This window comes from Taudactylus pleione, unplaced genomic scaffold (assembly GCF_031769625.1).
Source record: "Taudactylus pleione unplaced genomic scaffold, aTauple2 ptg000202l, whole genome shotgun sequence".
Taxonomy (NCBI): domain Eukaryota; kingdom Metazoa; phylum Chordata; class Amphibia; order Anura; family Myobatrachidae; genus Taudactylus; species Taudactylus pleione.
This window is the reverse complement of record NW_028284604.1, coordinates 6,090,361-6,108,636: the sequence shown is the minus strand read 5'-3', so window position 1 is coordinate 6,108,636 and position 18,276 is coordinate 6,090,361. Positions and strand designations below refer to the sequence as shown.

Below are 18,276 nucleotides of genomic sequence, written 5' to 3'. Positions count from 1 at the left end.
ACATACTGCATGAAGAATGTGGTCAAACATCTAAAAACATCAGTTTTCAGCGTTTTGACCGCATTTTGCCGTTAGTACATCTTATACATACATACGAGCAGTTGCACATATATACAAATACATAGTGTATAGAAATGAGGACTCCAGACAGGCAGTAAAGCATTGGCTTTTAATGACAGCAAACACTGGCCCTCATTCAGAGCCGCTCGTAAGCGGCCGTACGCTCGTAGTCATCCGATGTTGTAAAACCACGCATGCGTCGTTGTAACAGTGCGCATGTGCGTACGGCTCATTGCAATCATTTTTTCAGTCGTTCGTCGAATAGCGAACAGGAAGTGACATGTCAAATGTGATTGACAGAACTGTCCATTTTGGGGCGGTGACGGGGGTGGAGATGGGAAAACGCAGGCGTGTCGAGGCGTTTTTTGGGCGTACATAAATTATCTGATGCGAACGGCCAATGTGAACGGAAAAAGTGATGCGTCACTGTCTGATCCACTTTCCATTAAAACTTCTCGCTCAGCTTGTGGTCTGGTATACTCTACCGCAATGACGATGGTCTCTTCGTCCTTCCCGAGGCACATCGATGGTCTTCCGATTTATCAATTGAGGGCACAAAAACAATCAGTGTTGAATTGCAAAAATGCTTGTAAGGTGTTTAGCAAATAGCCTTTTTTTTGTAGCAAAAAAACATACGCAGGTGAACTACTCAGCTGCTAATTTCTGGGTTATACAATCAATTAGCTTACAAACTTATTTTAAATTTGCGTGTTTTTGCCACATTTGTTTTTTTCTTTTTTTAGGGCAACAATATTGTACGCATGTTTGTTATTTTTCTTCATTTTTTAGGGGCCAAGAAAACAATCGTCCTTTTGTTTTTTGCTAAGTGTTAATTAAAACTCATAAATTGTTTTTTTATTCCAAAATAATGTTTAGATTTCCGTTGTATTGTTTGTAATTTTGTTTGCGTGATTACCTTTTAACCAGTTTTTGAATAAATTAACAATAGAATTGTGCAGATTTTAAACAGTATTTTATTTTTTTTCACATTTTTGTTTTTTTTGTGTTTTTTCAAAAATAAAATCTGGATAACGTAAAAACAAATAACAAATTATTTTAGAAACACACAAACAAAAAAAGTGGCATTTGAAAACCACAAACAAACAAAATTTAAAAACAATTCACAAGAAAAAAGAGGGAGGTTTTGGGCATTAAGGAATATGGGGCAAACACAGAGAAGGATTGTGGGAAAATTAGCCAGTGCTGTCATCGCCTTTTGGCCCGTTTGGCCGGGGTAGGGAGGGAGCCTGAACGGGTCCGGGATGTCCTTCGGCTGGCCTGGCCAGAGGCTGATGTTGTGGCCTCTGGACTAGGCATAGGGCTAGGCACATTTGGAGGGATGGCTGTTGTTGTGCCCGAGGTGGAGGGTCCTGATGTTCCGGCAGGAAAGGAGGCCGGCTCCAACATGTGCTGGCGAACGAGCTGCTCCAGGGCATTTGCTATTCGGACGTTGGCCCCAGTATTTTCCGCCAGGGCCTTAGCAATGGTCACGTTGGCCGCAGCACTTTGCTCCAGGGCGTCCGCCACCCGTAGCAGACTGGCGTCCAGCCTCAGCAGAATCTCGGTGTGCTGATCCGTTTTAATATTGAGATCAGTGAGGAGGGCCACTGCCTGCGAGGGGGAATGCCCTGGACTGTCTGCCACAGGGTCCCCAGCCGGATCTACTGCTTCCTCCCCTGCAGAGTCAGCAGAAATTCTGCAGCCAAAGCTCCCCTCTGGAGCAGACTCATCCACCTGTGTCTCTGTGATAAAAAAGAGAAAAGAGTAACATTAGAATCTAGATATTGTCCCAAACACATTTCTGAGTTGTTAACATTACTACATTTACCTGAGGCAATATGAGGAGCTGCAAAGTCTGGCATGTCGGTATCCATTTCCGACACGCCAAACACCTCCTCATCCTGCACACACCCCTGGGCCATCTCCTCCAAATCTGTGATCTCCAGTGACACAGGGGTGGGACCCCCACCTGTCCTCCCTGCATGCCTAGCCCTATCAGCCAGTTTTTGCTTAAGCCGATATTTGAAGTCGCTCCATCTGTGGGTTATAAAGTTGGCATTATTCCTGCAGTATTTGGACCTGTAAACACTTTTTTATCAAATGTAGTTTTTACGTACCGGCGTTTGACCTCCCGGGTTGAACGTTCAAACTCACCCACCCTATTGACACCACTATCTATGTCATCCCACATTTTCCATGTCTGGCTTGCACCCATATTCCTTGCTGCCTGTGGCAGGTTGTCATTGCACATTTGCACCAAAACCTCCATCTCCTTTCTTGTGAATTGTGGCTGCCTTTTTTTTTTTGTTTAGTTTGCCTACTAGGCCCAGCAGCCTCTTCCATGGCATCCTCCACACCTTTTTTTAAAATGAAATTAAAATTTATAATGTAAAATGTTCCCCAAATTATTGTTAAACATAATCCTTTAGCCCAAAAAAGACAAATACTTACCTGGCGCCTCTTGGCCAGTGTTTTGCTGCTCTGTAGTCATTTTATACCTTCAGTTCTCACTACAGCAGACCGATTTGGGTTTTCATTGACGTTTTTATACATGCGTCAGCATTATTCTGCCGCATCATTGATTGTGCGCTCCTATTGTCCGTCCTTAATTTGAGTGGGAATATAAAGACTATTTATGGGTTGGTGTGACTCGAGTCGAGGTGGCATGTTATGATTGTTGGAGGTTTTGCGTTGGAGTTGATTGTTGGCTGAATTTGGAGTAGAAGGAGGAATTTTTTGGTGTGATCTTTTTGTTTTTTTTCTTCTTTCTTTTCCGTTCGCTTTTTTTATTATTGTTTGGCTATTTTTATTTGAATTTTTGAGTAAGTATTTTTAAAAACCACCGTAAAAAATAATAGTAAATAGTTTACAAATGTTTGTACTATTTTTTTTTTTTTTTACAGTTATTTTGGCATTGCCCCAGTGAAGTTTTTGAACTTTGGGATATTTGTCTTTTTTTGGTAAGTGTTTTTGGTTTCATGAATTTACAAATTCGATATGTTGGTCTTAGCATATGTTTCGCTAAGTAATCTTGTTTATTTTCTGGGAACAATCATGTCTTACCACTAAATGTAGCATACTATTTAGCGCACTAATGTGTCCTTATTTAACTGTAAAAGTTGCGTGTTATTTAGCGCACTAATATGTCCTTATTTAACTGTAAAAGTTGCATACTATTTAGCGCACTGTGTCCTTATTTAACTGTAAAAGTTGCATACTATTTAGCGCACTAATGTGTCCTTATTTAACTGTAAAAGTTACGTACTATTTAGCGCACTAATGTGTCCTTATTTAACTGTAAAAGTTGCTTACTATTTAGCGCACTAATGTGTCCTTATTTAACTGTAAAAGTTGCTTACTATTTAGCGCACAAATGTGTCCTTATTTAACTGTAAAAGTTGCGTACTATTTAGCGCACTGTGTCCTTATTTAACTGTAAAAGTTGCGTACTATTTAGCGCACTAATGTGTCCTTATTTAACTGTAAAAGTTGCATACTATTTAGCACACTGTGTCCTTATTTAACTGTAAAAGTTGCGTACTATTTAGCGCACTAATGTGTCCTTATTTAACTGTAAAAGTTGCTTACTATTTAGCGCACTAATGTGTCCTTATTTAACTGTAAAAGTTGCGTACTATTTAGCGAAATAATGTTTTTTGAATTTTTCAGTGTAAAATCATGTTTTACCACTAAATGTAGCATTCTATTTTCTGAACTAATGTGTGCTCCCTTCTCTATTTTTTCGCAAAAGAAATTTGTTGACAATCATAATTTATTAAATTAATCTGAAAAATATTTTCTACTTTTGAAATGTAGGTTGTTCTGCACATGACAAGTCCAACGCCTCTAAGCATCTTTGGATTTCTTTGAAAAGATAAGTATATATTTTTCTTTACACATTTGTCTAAAACAATAACTACCTGGCTTACCATTTCAGGTTGATGTTGGTCGTATTATATTGGCCATGGTTCCAGAACCCGACCAACCTCAACTTCGTCCCAGGCATAGGCCTCATAGACGTGCAAGGCCCCAGATATATAGAACACGTGTCACCCTTTTTGGAATGCCAGATGATGAGGTATTAAGGTGATACCGTCTGCCACCACAAATCATCATAGACACTCTCTCATTAATAGAGAGTGATCTTGAACGGCAAATTGACAGTTCTACAGCAATACCACCACTTACGCAATTAATGTCGGTGTTACATTTTTGTGCCTCAGGATCCTTTCAAACCACTGTGGGAATAGTTGCTGGAATCTCACAATCCTCCTTTTCAAGGATCCTGAGGGCAGTGATGGAGGCCCTTTTTAAACACCTCCATCATTTTATTAAAATGCCATTGGATATGGGTTCCCTTAGTGTGGCGAAGGCTAATTTTTACCAAATAGCTGGCTTCCCACACATCATAGGGGTTGTGGATGGCACTCACATACCACTTCAGCCTCCAGCAAGGCTGGAAACTGAAAGCACTTTCACTTGATTAATGTAATGGTGGTATGTGATGCCTCCCTCCAGATCCTGTCCCTGAATGCCAAATTCCCCGGCAGTGCACATGATTCCTTCGTCATCCAGCAATCAGAGATTTGGCACAAATTAAACAACCTCCAAGCTGGTGATGCGTGGCTTCTGGGTAAGTTGAAACCTTCTGTTGAAACCAATGCAAATCTTGTTACACAATGGTCCTGATGTTTTTTTCTATATTTTCACAGGAGACAGTGGTTACCCTTGCACGCCCTGGCTGCTCACTCCTTATTTGGTTCCCACACCAGGGCCACAAAGTGAGTATAATTCCACACTTACAGCCACCAGGCAGGTGGTGGAGCGCTGTATCAGCCTTTTAAAAGGCAGATTCAGATGCCTCCACCGCTCTGGTGGCGACCTCATGTATTTGCCGGCTATGGTTTCGAAAATTGTGGTCCTGTGTGGGATATTTCACAACATCGCCATAAGGAGTGGTGTCCCAAAGCAGCCAGAGGATGCCTTGCCTGAGGATGGCCCCCCCGAGGTTGGTCGGAGGTCAGTATGTGAGGGGGCCATACGTGATGAAGTGGTGGCCAGATTTTTTAGGTAATTATTTCCAGCCCAATTTTTTAATTGCCCCAATGTAGACATGTAATATTTTATTGTTCACTTTTAACTTTTTTTTTTACTCCATAAAATGACCATAAAAATCCATGTCTACTACCTGATCAAAACAAATGACTTTCTGTGGACACATTGGATATAACTTCGGGAACAATGATTTCTTCTCCTCATTTGTGGATTCATGTTGGCATGCTACTTCTTCAAACAGTTCCTGATTTTGTTTTTTTGTGGGTTTGGGTGATTTTGTGACTTGTGTGTGTGTTTGAAATGTTTGTATTTAGTGTGTCATTTCACTTGGTGTTTTTTATTTGTGTGGATTAAAGTTTTTTTGGACGTTAAAAAACCATTTCCATCGTAAATTACTACCAAGTGTAACCTGTTTAAAAAAATTCAAACTTGATTAATGGCTAATCCTGTAATTTTTTAAATTGTAAACATTTTTACCCTGCTTTGTGGCTAAAAACAAACACCAAAGGTATTATGGTGAATCAGTATGTTTGCCAATGTAGGCCTAAGCAGGTTTGTTTGAATTTTTACATTACCCACAAAAAAGAAAAAACTATTTTTGCAGTTAATTCTACAAACCTATTGGTATTGTTAGGTGTTTAATGTGCCAGCTTACATACTTACTTGAGCTTTCTACAATCTAATTTACATTACTTAAAAACTCATGCTAAAGTAGTCGACTTATGTAAGGTTCAACAATCTAAGATTTACAGACAAGGAATGAGACTTAAATAAATCAAAATATATTTTATTTTTGTTAAAACTTTTTTGGAGAAAAAACAAAAATTACTGGTGCAGGAGCGCCAACAGATGATCCAAGACCACTAGCATGCCTACTACATGGCCCCTCAAGCTCTGCAAGCCTGCATACATTTGTACGTTCCGCCTCTGGTCCTCTGTGGGTTTAAAAAATGTGGGGATTACTAAAATGACACTTTAATTTATATGTTACCAAACAACTTAAAAATCAGACTATCCCAAAAAACGAGAAAAAAACCCATATACAAAATAAAAGTAATGCCAAACGCAAAGATTGTAGAAAAAAAAAAAAATTTGACATCAAAATTAAACAAAAAATAAGGACAACTACACAAAAATACTACATTTGTTGGTACCGTAAACAAGAAAGACACAAGTATGAGTGTTTGGACATGTGTCATATGTGTAAGGGGAAAACATCCTAGACATTGTTTCACAAAGATATATATCCCAAACCTTAGAAATACTTTACAATTTTGAACTGCACAGGCAAAAGGACAACATCAACAAAAAATAAAAAAATGCAAAAGCAACCATAGTTTAAAAGGGAAACATACCGGGCATAATGATGACTGGGCCTGTAGCCCTGAAATCGTCCTCCTCAGAGGTGGGCCAGTGCTGCACAGATGGAGGATGGGTGATTTGGGAGGAAGTAGAGGGTGAGGAAAAGAGAGGGGGAGGTGGAGGGGAGGGTGAGGAAAAGAGAGGGGGGGGTGGAGGGGAGGGTGAAGTTGGAGGGATGGGAATGTGAGGAGAGGGAGGGGCCTCACGGTCTGCCAGGTCTGGGGTGGAGGGGGAATTTGGGGAAGAGTGGGGAGAGGATGTTTGGGTGGGAGTGGGGGATAGGGGACGAGCACGCCGTCGGAGACGGTGTAGACGCTGTAGTCTGCACTCAGCTCCTAAATGATGTTGAAAAATTTATATTAGTACATATTTAATTGTTTGATTCCTAAATTTACACACCAAAAAAACACAAATAAAAAAAAAAACAGGGCTATACGTTAAACATGCACACGCAGGTATGTCCAAAAGAAAGAAACAGGGCTATACGTTAAACATGCACACGCAGGTATGTCCAAAAGAAAGAAACAGGGCTATACGTTAAACATGCACACGCAGGTATGTCCAAAAGAAAGAAACAGGGCTATACGTTAAACATGCACACGCAGGTATGTCCAAAAGAAAGAAACAAGGCTATACATTAAACATGCACACGCAGGTATGTCCAAAATAAAGAAACAGGGCTATACGGGGAACATGCACACGCAGGTATGCTTACATTTGAAATAAAATACAAAAAAAAGTTACTTTCTTGGATTTGCTGATGCAAATTGGCCAACAAGCGTGGGGATCGGCGCCGCAGATCGGACCACCTTCTTTCGAGTTGGCCGATATTCCTGCGGTAGCCGATCGTATGCAGGCGGTGCCGCACCTCCGCATAGGCCAGCCGCTTGCGGAGGTTAGTGATGGGGGCCGGATGTTCCGTTATTCTCCGGTCCATCACATCTGTGAGGACCAGGAGTTCACGGCGACAAAAAGCGGCGGCTCTCATGATGGCAATGATTTAAAAAAAAAAAACAGTTTTAATAAAGGTCCTAGAAAAAATTTGATTGGATAATGTACTTTGTAAATTAACAGAAACCATTCTATTGGTTAATGTATGAGTCATGTGACCTACACACTCACAAATATAATGTGAGTTATAATAGGCTTGATACAGTGACATGCGTTAGCTAATTTAAATATTAATAAAAAAGAGGAAAAATCGGCCATTAAAAAAAACGCACAGCAATAGTAGCATTCAAACAAACTTTTAAATTTGAAAAACCATCCCCTTGATCCAAACGTACGCATTCTGCGGAAGCAATTACACACATGAACAATAATAAAGTTTATTGACATTGAAAAAAAAAAAGGATTGCAAACATGTGAATAACAATTAAGCTAATTAATATAGTGATTGCTATTAATCGATTCAAGTATGTTTGCTGAATGAAATAGCAGGCAATCGAAAACTGACTGGGCTGGGCCCAATTGACTTGTGCGAGCATTCCCTGCAACCAAAGAGGAGACGGACGGTCGCTATTTCGAACATTCGCTAGCTAGAGGAGGAGTTGGGAGACTATGGGGCGGAAGATTAGCTGTGAGCGAACACACGAGCGAGCGCTTGAATTTACATTTTTTCACTCGTACGCCGAACGAGCGAACGGCCAATTGCGTCCGGCTCACTGTACCTTAGCATTTGTGAGCATAGGCCTGGATACACACAGGCACATAACAGAAAATAATCAGACTAACATAAAAGTAAATGTTCCAGCACTCCTTGTGCTTAACAGCCAGCAGTTACAAAATCTGTGGACCCTCCAGGTCCTGGCACCCTAATGCTAACCACCACCCACGGCCTATCGGTTGGCCAGTTTGTACAGCATCAGGAGCAAGGAGCATCAGGTGTGTGGGAGTTTTAAACCTTTCCTGTGCTCCAGTGATTATTCCAGCTGGGTCTGTGTAAATTTGAAAACCTGGAATTCCACGCCTCCACTGCTAATGCAGAACACACAGGTTTCACTCCAGCCTCCCTTGTGGGCAATTCAGATGAGAGACAACCCCTCTCACCACAATAGTTACATATACGCGCACATATATAGTCATGCACATACATATAGTCACATACATACAACCAGTTACACACATACATACACACTTATTCACACACAGCCACACACTAATACATACATATACAATCACACGTTAATACTTAGTCACACACTTACACACAAATATATACTTACACACTAATACGCACAGACTTATACAAACACATATAGTCACACACACATACATAACTACAGTCACAGACACACAAACACACAGCCACACACTTATATACACACATACAGTCACACATTAAGGACGTCATTCAGAGTCGGTCGAAGCGGCCGCACGGTCGTATGGGAAAAGGGGCCGGATATGCAAATGATTCCCTCGCAAGTTGCGTCCCTAAGTTCGGAACGACTGCTGGCCGACCAAGGGGAGGAAGCGGCCGGAAGACCAAAAAATACGCCCCCTTCTCGTACGCATAACACGTCATCTCCGGGCATATACGGATTAATCGTGACCATCGGGAACCATCGGAACTGGTCGTAGAGCTTAAGGTTGACCATACCCTCTCTTAAGCTCTACGATCATGTCAGTGTAAAAACCTCCCATGTCACATGTGCCATGACGCTACTTTGCTAATTATGCACTCCCATAAACCGTATGCACTCCCATAAAACGCCGTCCGCATAATTAGGCACGCCTGCATTCGGATCTCCACCCCCTCGTTTTCAAGCACCTTCCCCTGTTACCACCCACAAACGCCTCAATCTGTCACTCAAACTTCCGACCTGGCTGTGTTCAAGGAGAGAGAAATTTCTGATCGTAGCGGCTAGTTTGCGCTCGCGCATTGCGACCTTTATGCATGCACGGTATAGCGAACATCGGTGGCGTACGACTGTGCGGCCGCTTCGACCGACTCTGAATGAGGTCCCAATACTTAGGGGCATATTCAATTAGGTGCAAAAAGACGTTTTTGGCGAAAAAGTATCACCAGAGACGTCATTTCGCCAGGTGAAAACTTATCCCCGTATTCAGTTCCAAAGACTTTTCGTCGGTGCGGAAAGTCAATGCATTGGAATAGGCAAAAATAAATTCGCCGAAGAAGCTGGTGGAAAAAAGTGCAGAATTGGGGTATTGGTGTGCAAACTTGCGGGAACCACCCTGCACCCTTGGGACAGCCAACCAAAGGTAAACTGTGTCAAAAAAAGTTTTGAAAAAACTTAAGAACACCCCATAAAAGTACTTTCAATTTAGGGGTGAAAAAAAACAAAGTTGGGGGACAAACTTAAAAACTAGTGAAATAGACTCAAGGGGGGTCCCCAAGTATGCTCCAGGTGTTTTGGGGATTGCAGGTGCTTGCAGCAGGTGGATTTTTTACGTTTTTTAAAACTTCACATTAGAAACTTCAAAATATGCTAGCACCCATTGTCATGTACCCCAAATTTGCTGGGACTACTTATTTTGTTGAAAAAATATTGCTTAATGCCATTCTTCACCACTTATGCAAAGGTGCTAATAGCAAGCAATTGAGAGAACTAAAAGTACCCAGAATTGCTTTATTAGGGGTACTAGAACACCCCTATAGTGATCCCCTATGTTAGTGCAGATTTTTGTGGGGTACAGACTGTTTTCCCCATTTTCGACAGTTACACTTTCATTAGTTCCGAATTCGCCGGGTGCCGTTTTTGCCACATTCTAATTGAATACGGGGATAAGCGATGACGTGCGTGGAAAACCAGCGAAGATGGCGAAAACTCCGGCATGCAAAAAGTATTTGTACATAGTGCACACAACAGTGTTTTATTTTAATGTTTTTTTTTTTTTAACACAGTGCCTGAAGAACAGACAGTGCCTCACAGTACTCTTATGGCAGTGGTACCCTAATGGAGTTTTTCTTAATAACACAGTGCCCCTTTATCACAGTCACACAACACAATGTCTCACAGTGCTCCTATGGCAGTGATACCCTAATGGAGTTTTTCATAATAACACAGTGCCCCTTTATCACAGTCACACAACACAATGGGCCTGATTCAGACCCGCTCGCAAGTGCTATGCGCTCGCAAGCGGGTCGATCGTGCGCAATGTGCATGCGCAAGCTTCTCTCTCGCTCCGGGGCTTGCTACAAACGTGGCGGCTGTCGATGTTGATCGACAGCTCGCCCTGTTTTTGTAGGCGGGGTGGGGGGGGTGGCTGGACAAATGGAGGCGTTCCTGAAGGAATGCCTGCTGTTTGTGGGTGGCCCTACAGACATCACGAGTGATGTCAGTAGTGAGCTTCCTGTTCTATTAGAGCCGGAAGTTCACTGGGGTTTGCGGCAGACAAGACCCTATCACAAGGGTCTCGTCGCAAAACATCACCTGGCCGCTCGCTAAAGTTGTGGGTAGCTAAAGCTTAGCGAGCGGCCAGGAGGCCGGGTTTTTTAAAACAAAGCGGCCGTCCTGATTCAGAGCAAGCGCTCGCTTTTTGCGAGCGGCTCTGAATCAGGCCCAATGTCTCATAGTGCTCCTATGGCAGTGGTACCCTATGGCTTTTTTAATACAGTGCCTAGAGAACACACAGTGCCTCACAGTGCTACTGTGGCAGTGGCACCCTACAGGAGTTTTTTTTAATAACACAGTGCCCCTTTATCAGTGCTGCTAATGGCTTTTTTTTAACACAGTGTCTGCCTGAAGCCCTGAGCACACATCAGTGTTTATTTAGCACAGTGCCTAAAGTGCTGAACACACAACACAGTGCTTTTAATAACAGTGCCTCTTTAATATAGTGGAGCTCATTCAGATCCGGACGCTAAGCTGCGCTTTCAAGCAGCTAAAAGGGGTTGGGTATGCAAATGCCACGATCGCACTGTCTGGTGTAAAGACACCCTCTATGTCTTAGAGAGCGACGGCAGAGCGAACGCACGCCGGTATAAAGACGCCCACTTTTCTCTCTTAACACACATCACAATCGGAACCATTGAGAGCCATCGGAGCTGCACGCAGCGCTTGAGGTAGACCTTACCCCGCCGCAAGCACTGCGATCACTGCAGGCTGAAAAACAACCAAGTGACGTGTACAATGACGCTAAATATGCACACCCATAAAACTCTGTTTTGACGGCCAGACACGCCTGCGTTCACAGCACAACTCCCACGTTCACAAGCACCTTCCCCTGTTACCACCCACAAACGGCGCTATCTGTCACTCAAAATAGCGTCCAGTCTGTGTACTACGAGAGCACGATTCCCGGCCGCAGTGACTGATTCGCGCATGCGTACTTTGAGGCATACGCATGCACAAACGTGCGATAATCACCCATAGCGTGTGTTCTCAGCTTAGCGAATGGGTCTGAATCAGGCCCAGTGCTCCTAATGGCATTTTTTTAATCATACAGTACCCCTTTAACACACTGTTTTCCTAATGGCGTTCACAGTGCTGCAGCCCACAGTCCACACTGTCTCCCTCTGATTCTCTGTGGGAAATGGCGCCTCCCCCGGGCCTCCACTCCCTGTCCAGCTGTGTGTGAATATACAGTCAGTGTATATATATATATATATATATATATATCTATATATATATATATATCTATATATATATCTATATATCTATATATATATATATAGATATATATATCTATCTATATATCTATATATATATATATATATATATATTTCTATATATTATATATATATATTTATATATGATACATTTGTGTGATATATATATATATATATATGATATGTGTGATGTGTATATATATATATATATTGCTTTTCATATATACATATAATGTATATGGTAGTTATGTATACTTACTTTAAATGCACAAATTTACTTTATATAATATTAATATATACAGTCCAGTATTGCAGTGTCATATAATGTTCAAGGTCCGGCACTCCAAATTTCAATGTAGCCTTGGCCGGTGTAAGGTGCGGCACTATGCGCAATTACAGGAATAGACAAACATTTAAGTGAGTAACACTATTGTCAGCATTCTGCCGATAGTGTTACTAACACTGAAACGTTGATCGTATCCGTTTGTCTATTCCTGTAATTGCACACCAAGTGCCACACCTTACTACTGCTTATATATATACACACAGTATATAACAATGGCAGTTACTTTTCTGGCAAAGCTCTTGATTCTGAGAGGACAGCATCCTGCCCGTCGCCAGCCTCCGCCCCTCGACAGTCCACGCCCCTCAATAGACTCCACCCCATTAGGGCTGCTTCCAGAAATTCCAGATCCATTACCACAATCGAAATCGCAGTAGTGTGGGAAGGATAGAGTGTCCCTTATATGATTTGTGCAATACCGTTTTTGGGCATACAGCACTTTGCAACCCCATTGCCCTATCTTCATCAAGTGATGCTGGCACACTGTCTGCAACAATGACAGGCACGCCTTCATTGACTCTTGAGTGCAGCCAGCAGAGCCCAGCATCATTGCAGGTCCTATTTGATAATGATCCTGATGTTGAGTCATCTACCACCATCATCCAACCAAGCACAGCCACAGATGTGACAGCACCGTCACAGAGCCAGGGGTCAGAGTCTCAGCCACAGACCCAGGGAGACAACCCCACACTACTCAGTAACAGTAAGTTCCCCCCTGTTACCATTAGTAAAACCACTATGTATTGCAGCGTTAACCTATGTGGTTTGCAATTTATAGTAGATTTGTGCTAGAATGAAACTGTATCTGTTGCAGTGTTCAACTTGTGCTAGGGGATGGTCACCGCATGCACAGATGCGTTGATAGTGCTGCTTTTTAATTTTTTGTACCTTTACAAACATGTGTTGCATACATTATTTGAACCTTTGTGATGCTTAATTTTTTCTTGCTTTTGTTTTTCAGTTTTCACAGTCCCAACACGTAAGAAGAAGACCAAAATAGAGCCATGAACAACTATGAGAGCCGGATTCGGAATGGCAGGCTCAAGAGGATGCCAGACTGCGGCGATTCATGGACAATGAATGAGAATTGCAGAGCAATTTACTATTGCAAATGGTAGCTATGCAGGAAAGGGTCAGTGGCGATAACCGTGATTTTCTCGCTCAACTATTGGCCAAAATCTGCTCAACACCACCACAGTTGTCACACTGCACCCTTTATGCCCAACAAGTGCACTGTCCTACCTAATTTGGGCCCATGTCCCAGTATGTGCAACAAGCTCAGGGCCTGATTCAGAGCCGGATGCTCTGACAAGAGCGCTCGCTCTGAATCAGGGCCCTCCTACCTGAAATTGGAGCGACCACCCACAGCTTATGCGAGCGGCCAAAAAGATGGTCGCGATGGTCAAGACCATCGCAACCATCGGGCTTGCGATGAGACCCTGCGGTAGGGTCTCGCTGCCGCAAGCCCAGGAGTGCTTTTGGCTCTATCAGAGCCAAAAGCACTCCCACTGACATCACTAGTGATGTCAGTGGGGCCGGCCCCAGACGGTAGGCGTTCCCATGGGAACGCCTCCGTCTGGGCAGCAACGCCCTCGGCACGCCCACCAAAGGGGGCGTGCTGTCACTCACCATCGACAGCACGCCCCCTTTGGCCGTCGCTATTCGGGTCTCGCGCATGCGCAAGACGGAGATCCCTCCGTCGTGCGCATGCACACTAGGGCACCATCGACCCGCTTGCGAGCGCTCAGCGCTGAGCGCTCGCAAGCGGGTCTGAATCAGGCCCTCAGTCTCCCACCTCATTTGGGCCTAAATCCCAGTATGCACAACAAGCAAAGTCTACCACCTCATTTGGGCTTACATCCCAGTGTGCACAACAAGCAAAGTCTCCAACCTCATTTGGGCCTATATCCCAGTATACGCAACAAGCAAAGTCTCCCGCCTCATTTGGGCCTACATCCCAGTATGTGCAACAAGCTCAGTTTTCCACCTCATTTGGGCCTACATCCCAGTATATTCAAAAAACTGAGTCTTCATCAGCATTTGAGAATGTGAAGAGAGGCCAACTATTTGTAGATTCATTGTCTACTACTACTACTTCCCAACAACCTACTCCACGCAATAATCCAGAGTTTACAGTATACCAAAATATTTAAGTGTAGTGTGCACAGAAATCTTGTGATGTTTGTTATGTATAAAACATACAGTATGTTACACACTGTTCTATTTCAACATTTATTGATAGGTTTTATATATAATATACACAGCTTTTTTGTGTTAATTGGAAATGTAACTGCTCATAATATAAGCTAGGTATATCAAAGCCCATACATAAATATGGCGAGTATTGTGCACAGAAGTTTATGCACACTTATCTTTTGTCTTTTTATGGGGTGTCTAATGCCTCATTTTTTAAATTAGTTATGTATATTGTGTTAAATATGACTGCTCATAATATGAGCTACTTATATCAAAGTCCATTAATAAATATGGAGAGTATTGTGCACAGAAGTGTATGCGCACATTTCTTTTGTATTTCTATGGGGTGTGTATTGCCTCGTTTTTTAATTAAGTTATGTATATGTATTTTGTGTTCAATGTATCTGCGCATAATATGAGCTACAGTACTTGATCAAAGGCCATACATAAATATGGAGAGAATTTTGCACTGAAATATAAGTGCACTATTTTATTGGGTGTCTTTTGTCTGTCATTCTTTTGTCTGTCATTCTTTCATGCAACAATTTCTGGAACATTTTTCTGCCTGGCTCCCTCACTTCCTATCCTCAGACATCTCCACCATCGTTATGGGTGATTTCAATATCCCCATTGACAGTCCACAATCTCCTCATGCCTCCAGACTACTCTCTCTAACCTCCTCTCTTGGCCTCTCCCAATGGACTGACTCCGCTACTCATCAGGAGGGTCACTGCCTTGATCTTGTATTCACCTGACTATGCTCAGTTTCTGATTTCACTAATGCTCCTTTCCCTCTCTAAGATCACAACCTTATCACCTGCACACTCTCCTCCATTACATCAACGTCATTGAAATTAACCAAACCTAAACCCCGCAGAAATATTGATGCTATTAACTTTCAACAACTATATACCTCTCTACAACGACTCTCACCAATTTCTACATTCACTTCTCCTGAGACTGCTGTATCACACCTAAACCAGATTCTAGAAAAAGTTCTCGATGAAGTAGCTCCAGCTACCCATCACACACCACATAGAGTTTGATGTCAACCGTGGCATTCTAACTTAACAAGGCATCTACAAAAACTCTCACGTAAAGTTAAACGTCAGTGGCGAAAGTCTCTTACTCCAACTGACTTCCTCACATATAAGACTATCTACAACTCTTATTGTACTGCTCTGGACACTGCCAAACAAACATTTTTCCAGTCTCTTATCTCTTTAACCCCAAGCAACTTTTTAATACATTTAAACTGCTTCTTACCCCTCCCTCACCCAAACCATCTGCTACTATCTGTGCGCAAGATTTTGCTTCCTATTTTAGGGACAAGATTGATGAGATCCAAAATGAAATGGTATGCTCTTCCTCAGCTAGTGACCTGCTCAATTCCCTACCTAAATCCTCTGGCACATTCTCTTCATTTGATCTCACAAACGAAGATGAAGTATCTTCCCTCTTCTCATCCTCCTACTCTTTTACCTCTCCTCTAGATCCTATACCCTCACAAATCAGTAAAACTCTGTCTCCTGTGCTTATCCCAACCCTAACTAAAATCTGTAATCTCTCTCTCTACTGGCAACTTTCCATCACTGTTCAAGCATGCAGTGATTACTCCTGTTCTGAAAAAACAAAACTCTGACCCCAACACTCTCTCAAATTACCATCCTATCTCCCAGCTCCCATGCCCCTCCAAGATACTTGAGAGACTTGTCTACACCTGCCTCACACATTTTCTTAACTCACACAACTTATTAGACCCACTTCAGTCCGGTTTCCGTTCCCAACACTCCACAGAGACAACACTGACTAAGGTAGTAAATGATCTGGTCACTGCCAAGGCTAAAGGCCATTACTCACTCCTAATTCTTCTAGATCTCTCTGCTGCTTTTGACACTATTGACCACTCTCTTCTCATACAAACACTACAATCCCTAGGTCTTAAGGACACGGCTCTTTCTTGGTTCTCTTCCTACCTATCTGATCGCTCTTTTACTGTTCGTTTTTCTGATTCTGCCTCCTCTTCGCTACCTCTATCAGTTGGAGTACGGCAAGGCTCTGTCTTAGGGCCTCTGTTATTCTCAATCTATACCTCGTCTCTTGGCAAACTAATCAGCTCTTTTGGATTTCAGTTCCATCTGTATGCAGATGATACTCAAATCTACCTATCTTCCCCAGATTTATCACCATCTGTACTAGTCCGTGTCACTGAATGTCTTTCTGCAATTTCATCTTGGATGTCATCTCGCCATCTGAAACTTAATATTTCTAAAACAGAATTAATTATATTTACACCGGCCAATAATAGTTACCAACCTTATCTCTCTTTCACAGTTGATAACTCGACAATTCACCCTGCCACACAAGCTCGCTGCCTTGGTGTCACCCTTGACTCTGAACTGTCCTTTGTTCCCCACATTAAATCTGTCTCAAAATCATGTTACATACATCTAAAAAACATATCCAGAATTCGACCATATCTCACACAAGACACTGCAAAAACTCTAATCCATGCACTTATTATTTCCCGCATTGACTATTGCAATAGCCTCCTTATTGGTCTTCCCAAAAACAGGCTATCGCCATTTCAATCAATTATGAATGCAGCTGCAAGGCTTGTATTCCGTTCCAAACGTTCATCGTCTTTGCCCCGCTCTGTCAGTCCCTCCATTGGTTGCCGGTTTTCTACCATATTCAATACAAAATACTCTTACTTACACATAAGGCTATTAACCAAACCACACCAACATACATCTCTTCACTCATCTCAAAATATATCCCTACCCGACCTCTCTGCTCAGCACAAGATCTGCGTCTCTCATCCCCATGCATTACTTGCTCCCACTCACGGTTATAGGACTTTCTTTGGGCTGCACCCACTCTATGGAATGCATTACCACGCACAATACAACTTTCCTCTAGTCTCCAATCCTTCAAGCGATCCCTGAAAACTCACCTCTTCAGGCAAGCTTATCAAATCCCAGAACTGCCCATATAACCTTCATAGCTTCCATATCTAATTGCATCCCCTTTCACAGTCCACACACAACCTCACACATTATCTTTCTCTTACATCCTCATGACATTTGGCCGACATTCCGGTGTGAATGGATCATGCCGCCCACCAAGAAACTGTGCATTCTGGCTGGACCAAAATGCAATATATAGCACCTATCCTAGTGTATCAATGCCTATTTCCCTATAGATTGTAAGCTTGCGAGCAGGGCCTTCCTACCTATATATCTGTCTGTTATTATCCAGTTTTGTTCTATTAATGTTTACAATTGTAAAGCGCAACAGAATATGCTGCGCTATATAAGAAACTGTTAATAAAAATAATATCTAACAAATATGGAAGTAAGGCTTTCACGCATTTTTTTTAACTTAAAAACAAAGTTTATGAAAATAAAACCTGTTGTGGTTTGACATCTGGCTTGGCTTTTATTATATTTACTTATGACATTGAATTCAATATTTTTAACAATGGTGCTTCTTATTAATTCATTAGTAATGGGCTACACAGCATCCACAATGATGGCACTGGTACCTCCACACTGTCCACAAGCTTGGAATTCTGCAAGTCAAAATAACGGTTTCAATAAATATTAAAGGTGTTACAGCTATATAGGTTCTGTAAGTAAACTTGGTGCAGGTATATCTACTTGCTTGTGTGACATATATCGATTTT

General features: G+C 42.2%; 1 pseudogene; it reads left to right on the top strand.

Moving 5' to 3' along the window:
* The first annotated feature begins 7,084 nt into the window (after positions 1–7,084).
* LOC148518103 (uncharacterized) lies at positions 7,085–14,545 on the top strand (annotated as a pseudogene).
* Positions 14,546–18,276: the final 3,731 nt, after the last annotated feature.